The following is a 6,003-nucleotide window of genomic DNA, read 5'->3' as shown; positions in this document are numbered from 1 at the left end:
TATATATCATTTGTGGAAGGAGAGGAATGAGAGAAGACACGGCACTGGCTACCGTTCAGTAGAGCAATTGATCCGGCTCATACACAAGGGGATTCGAAATCGGATCACTTCTCTGCGCTACAAAGAGGATCACAAGCTGAGGGGACTGATGCAAAGATGGTTTGAAGTTACAGCTTAGTAGAAGGAAGACTTAATTAATTTTGTTACAGCATTGTAAAGTTTCTTTTTAGGCTTTTTTAGTCTTTGTAAATGCCTACCCATTCTACTTGATCAATAAATTTCACATTTCATAAAAAAAAAAAAAACGGTACTCAATGTATTCGGCCTCCCCACACGATGGATTAAACCAGTGGGAAGCTAAACCGGTACTACTGATAATCATCTATTTAGTTTATTAAACCTATTATATAAAATTTCTTACTGTTTGCTCGGCACATATTGTCTAATGGCTTTATAAATATCCTTCTAGTTAATTTTAAGTAATTGTGTGTTTGTTAAGGACTAGGGGTGGTCCTATGTGAATGAAATGGAAATAGAAATATTTTCATATTTGTATAATTTATTATCTATATCGGAAACTTAGATAAATATGTGTATATTATCGTTCGTTTCTATTTTGTTTAACGTTCTAAAAATTCATTAGGTTTTCTAATTTCCTTAATGTTCTAAACATTTTACTGCTTATAAGTCAAAAAAATGTTTTGTTTTTGGTCAAAGTAAAAAAAAATGTTTATATAAGTTTTCCTATAAGCGATAACGTTGGTTCAAAGTTCAATTTCATCGCTTATAGAATAGAGCACTCCATCACAATCACGGACAATATTCCTCTGTGCCAAGAGACTGTATCCCTTTATATATGAAAAAGAGTAATAAGTCCAAATTTGCTTTCAGTTTCAACGAAAATGACTGTTCTGATTCAATTATAAATACTGCTTTATGAGAAGAAAACCATCAATTGATCATGTTGCTCTTCAGTTTTTGTTCATTTTAAATGAAATTATGCATAGGCTCCGAACAATGAAATTAGAGTATATTGTGTGAAATTACATTAATTAAAATATATACACTACATGTAATAACGTTATTTAACGGATAGGAATATTTGAAAACTATCCAAATATCCTGAGTTCGAAAGTACGATCAAGTCTCATGTCTTGTGCTCGAATGGACATAATTTTGTTCTTGGCCAGTCTCATGAGATCATGGCGAAGAGAGCTTCATGAGATCGGGGCCTCTCACCATGTCTTCGACAGTTTCTTTCACGCCAAATCATGTAGATTGTGGCTTGGAAAACATAACGAACAGGGAAACTTCTGGTGCGATTGAGGTTCGGTTGCTGTATGAAGAATACGACATCCATCCACTCATCTGAGTAACCATTACCCATAAGTACATTCATCAGTTTGTACCACAATGACGAAGAATAAGTGCAGCCGAAAAATAGATGGTTCCTCGTTTCCAGCTGCTGCATACACAGAACACAATTCCCATCAATCCCAGCGTTCCAGGCAACCATCCTATCCCACGTGGTGACCCGATTACGAATAGCTAGCCAAGTACATAACCTGTGTTTGGCGTAGCATGAGTGAACAAGATTCGTCTGTGCCAAGAGACTGTATCTCTTTTAGTTCTAATGTGATTCCAAGTTTCTGAAGTAATAAACTGATCTTTGTAAATGTCTTGTTTTCCTTTCCAAAGAACAATGTCCTCCTCCTCAGAGCGAGATAATGACTGGAGCTGTTCTCAACCTGAATAAGGTCCTCAGAGCGACGAACTCTTCTTCTTCGTTTTGTCCATGCGGTATGAACCGTATCGTGTTGCCGTATCCCTGTATCGATCTGACCCCTTGTTCCCAACATATCCATCAAGCAGCCTAAAGGAGACCACTGGTCATACCAGAAAGATGTCCCTTTCCCGTTATGAACTTCGACTTTATAGAATTCCCAAGACAGCCCTCGAACTTTCAAAAATTTCCGCCACATCTAAGAACCTGTTTGATCGTTATCTTTGACAGACTAAATAGACTAAATAGACCAAACGTGATCGTTTTGGTTTTTGTTTACAAATTAATAAGCTAAAGTGACTCTTGCTATAAGAAAGTACATTTTTTTTTTGAATCAAATTTAACATTTTATTCAAAAAAAAAACTATCCAAATATCTCATGATCATGTTTGCATAAAACGGTAACATCCACATCTAACCAGAAAACCCCGTGGAGTTACGCTTTTAGTGGTTTTCAATGGTTGCATGCAGCTGTATATATGGTTAAACACCATAGCCACGAGATACTTTTGGATAGCTTTATTTGTTAATAAGCTCACTAAAATATTAGAAGTGTTTCTACTACTTTGTTATTAATAATTCATTTCTGCTCAAAGCTTTACCTCCTAGTCGAAGTTCTACTTAGTTTGAGATGATTCTAAGTCGGCCAATTTTTTTTTGCTTAAACATGAAAACAATGTGCTAAATTAAATTTCTTTGTGATGATGTTTCAGTCGGTGACGGTCGACCAAGAGAAACGGTCCTATAGGTGATAGATAATGCAAGATGTGTTACATGCTGTGAATATATAGCGAGAATAAACAAAGCTGCTAAATTCTGTACCATGACAAAAGAGATGATAGCCCACCAAACTATCTATATGGACTTATCATTCTGAAGAAAGAACTTTTTGTATTTTCAACTTTTAATCTTATTTACAGGCTCAGATTTGTTTTTAAAAATCAATAGTGGCCTCTCATTCTCATCTTTTTACATGATTAAACCGTCTTTACATAGAATACAATTTTCATTTATTTTTCTGAAAGAGTTTTATAGACATGAGATGATTATTATGATGTTCTAAGTATCTTCCTTAAAGCATTTTGTGAATTCAATGTTTTTACACACCGATCGCTTCTGTAGTCTCATAGTTGAGTGTCTTAGCTAGAGACATGGAAGATATATAGCACATCATATGAAATGTTTCTCTGGACACAACCAATGATTACCTCTTATATATAACAAAAACCAGATTTACAAACTAAAATCTGTGAGACCCTCTGACTCATGTAGAAGAAGTTTCTAACCCACTCTTTAGTTCCTCATCTTCTCCTGCTGACTGCATCCAACTGCAAATATGAAACGTTTACTAGTTATGACTATAAAATCTTCTTAACATAAAACTAAAACACAAACGAAACATAAAAGCTTACATCTCAAAGCAGATGAAATCTCAGAGCTTTTAATCACACGCAGCCTCTTGACAGATGAAACGAACATTCTGTTTTTAGAACACATATCAAGATTACTTAGTAACCATTCTTTACTTAAAAGAACAATCAATTTGAAAAAAGCATTAACAAAAGGCGATACTTTATGCTTTTTGTAGTTATATGATTCAAGAATATGATTCTGCAAAACACTGAATCAGATTCAGAGAAGAAAAGGTAGAAAAGATTCTTACTGCCAAGGAACATCCCCAACAAGCATCTTGTCCCCTTCATTGTCTTCATAAGTTAAAGTAAATTCTCCTTTACCATCCAGTAAACCAATGATCGGTTTCTCTTCTCCTTCACCACCAGAGGTATCTCTTTGAGCTAAAACAAACAACATAAACAAAACACACCTCAGTATACAACAAGAATCTTTCTATGATAACAAAAAAAAAAAATATTTGAAAAATCAAGATTTAACCTGCGAGTAGACCTCTGAAGAGTTTGTCTACACCAAAAGAGAGCTGTTCGTAGCTATTGTAAGCATTGAGATCGATTTTTCTACCAATTGGAACACTGTCCATGTTGATCTTTACAAACATGCCTTCCCTCTTAGGTTCGACTTGCTTCACACCATCACCATTCTTGTTGATTTGACCTACGTGGGAGGATTCGTGTACTAGCTTTGAAGAGCTTGTAGTCGCTAGATTTTTTCTGAATGAACGAACCGGAGGCCAACCCACCACTGGACCAGGAGCGGTTCTTTAAACAAGACGGTAAAAAAAGAAATGTGTTAACACCAAACGAGAAAACAGAGCAAAACAGAGGTGAAAATAAGGCTAGTAAAGATTGAAAATTTAACAGGATGTGTCAGATGGGTCCCTAATGTCTAGAGAATATGCTCTGTCAAAGGAGATACCTTTTATGAGAGATGTGAGGAAGATTAGTTCTGTTGGATGGAGAGAAATGGTTTTTGCTGGGACAGAAGATAGATTTGTCTTCTGCTTCCTTCTTGATGTTGTTGTCTTTTGTCTCTGTGTTCTTCTTCTTCGCTGAACGATCGTCTTCATAACCACCGGGTGGTCCAAGCCTTAGCTCAAGTTTCTTTTCTTGATCTGTGTTGTTGTTTTCTTCATGGTACCAATCTCTTCCTTGAGGAATCAAATCAAGGAGTTTAGGACAGAGTTCTCTGTTCCTTGGACAACCCTCCATTGATTTTTTTGTTTTGTTTTGGTTACAAAGAGATTAAAATTCGAGAAACCCTAAGCTTGAACAACTGATGACTTGCTTCAAAAAGTTCAAAGATTATTTGTCATCAAAACGTAGTAAAGCTTCCTTACAAGGGGAGACGTACGACAGAGATTCACCTAACCCTAAGAGACCCTTAAAGGGGAAAAATCTGAGAAAGCCTTAAAAGGATATAATCTCACCAAATAGAGAGCGAGAGAGAGAGAGAGAGAGAGATGTGATGAAGGTATGGTTAGACAAGTGGTGGGATTTTATACAAACCAAAGCTTTGCTTTGGCTCCTTTTACTTTTCTCGTGCACGCTTTGGTGCGTTCTCTCTCACGCACAGGCTTCCTCTTTTTCAGTTTGTTCTCTCTCTCTCTCAAGATTCTGAAAGGGACGACAAGAGAAAAAAGGGTAAGAATAGAGAGAATAGAGAAGTTGGATTTTGTATGAACAGGACTCCTGTTACAGGAGAGTAATTCTTAAACCCCAAAAGAGGAAGTAACAAACCATGAAATTTTTTACATATTCCACATACAGAAAACAGTAACTTTTCTTGACATGTAAAAACAGAAAAATGATCTTAGGACTTTTGTGGAGTGAAACACAAGCAACATTATCTTATTTTCTGCCTCAAATATCGCTAATTAAGGGTTTTTCTAAGCAAAGGCTGCTTTTCAGCTGCTAACAAGTTGTAGTATATTACAAACTAAAGCATAGTTGACAAAAATACAAATTAAAATATAATTAAATGTATAAATCCAATAAACAACTTGAGCATAATATAAGAACATTTTAAAATATGATTAAAGGAACTAGGGAAGATCCCATAAATTAAGGTCTGTTAAGGACCACTCTCTTATCCACTGTCCGTAAGACACATATCTCTATGCCTTATACACATTTTAAATGGGTCCACATGAAACTTTAATATTAGTATTAAACTATCTACAAATATACATAATTCACCAAAAAAAAAAAAATGAACTGCATGGGAAGATTAACTGAGAGAATTCACGAAATGGGAGTACGTACGAATTGCATGACGTCTCAGTGATATATAGATGATGGTTTATTTAACTCGACACACAAGAAGGCATATCAAATGTCAACTAGTTAGGTAGCTCTTCAGCGATTTTATCAAAAGTTACAACCAATGCGTACGTGTGGATTGCGATGGCATGTTTAATGTGTTTCCCCAAAAAAGCAAATAATCAACTGTTTGTTTCCTAGTCCTTAGTTATTTTCTCACGACATATAAATAACATCACAACTCACAATAGGCATGTACCTACAGATATCCAATCGAGTTTGGTTCGGGTTCAATGGATTTTGGTTCTTCATAATCATGAAATTTATCCACGTTAAAATATTTTTAAAGTTTGATTCGGATTCGCTTCAACTGTTTTTTTTGGGTTCGGTTTAAATATAGTAACACATCGAAAATTTGATTGCATCTGTTTTAAATTTGGATTCAGTTCTAATCCAGGTTTTGGTTATTCAAATATTTTCGACTCAAAATTACACAATTTAATTCATAAACTTGGAAAGTTTAAACAATTTTCACTAACAAAAACT

The 6,003-nt window shown here is 35.2% G+C and overlaps 1 pseudogene; it reads right to left on the bottom strand.

Moving 5' to 3' along the window:
- Positions 1-2,971: 2,971 nt before the first annotated feature.
- On the bottom strand, positions 2,972-4,865 carry LOC106428894 (annotated as a pseudogene).
- Positions 4,866-6,003: the final 1,138 nt, after the last annotated feature.

The sequence above is a fragment of the Brassica napus genome, chromosome C1 (assembly GCF_020379485.1).
Source record: "Brassica napus cultivar Da-Ae chromosome C1, Da-Ae, whole genome shotgun sequence".
NCBI classification, from domain to species: Eukaryota; Viridiplantae; Streptophyta; class Magnoliopsida; order Brassicales; family Brassicaceae; genus Brassica; species Brassica napus.
This window is presented reverse-complemented; position numbering and strand designations above follow the sequence as displayed.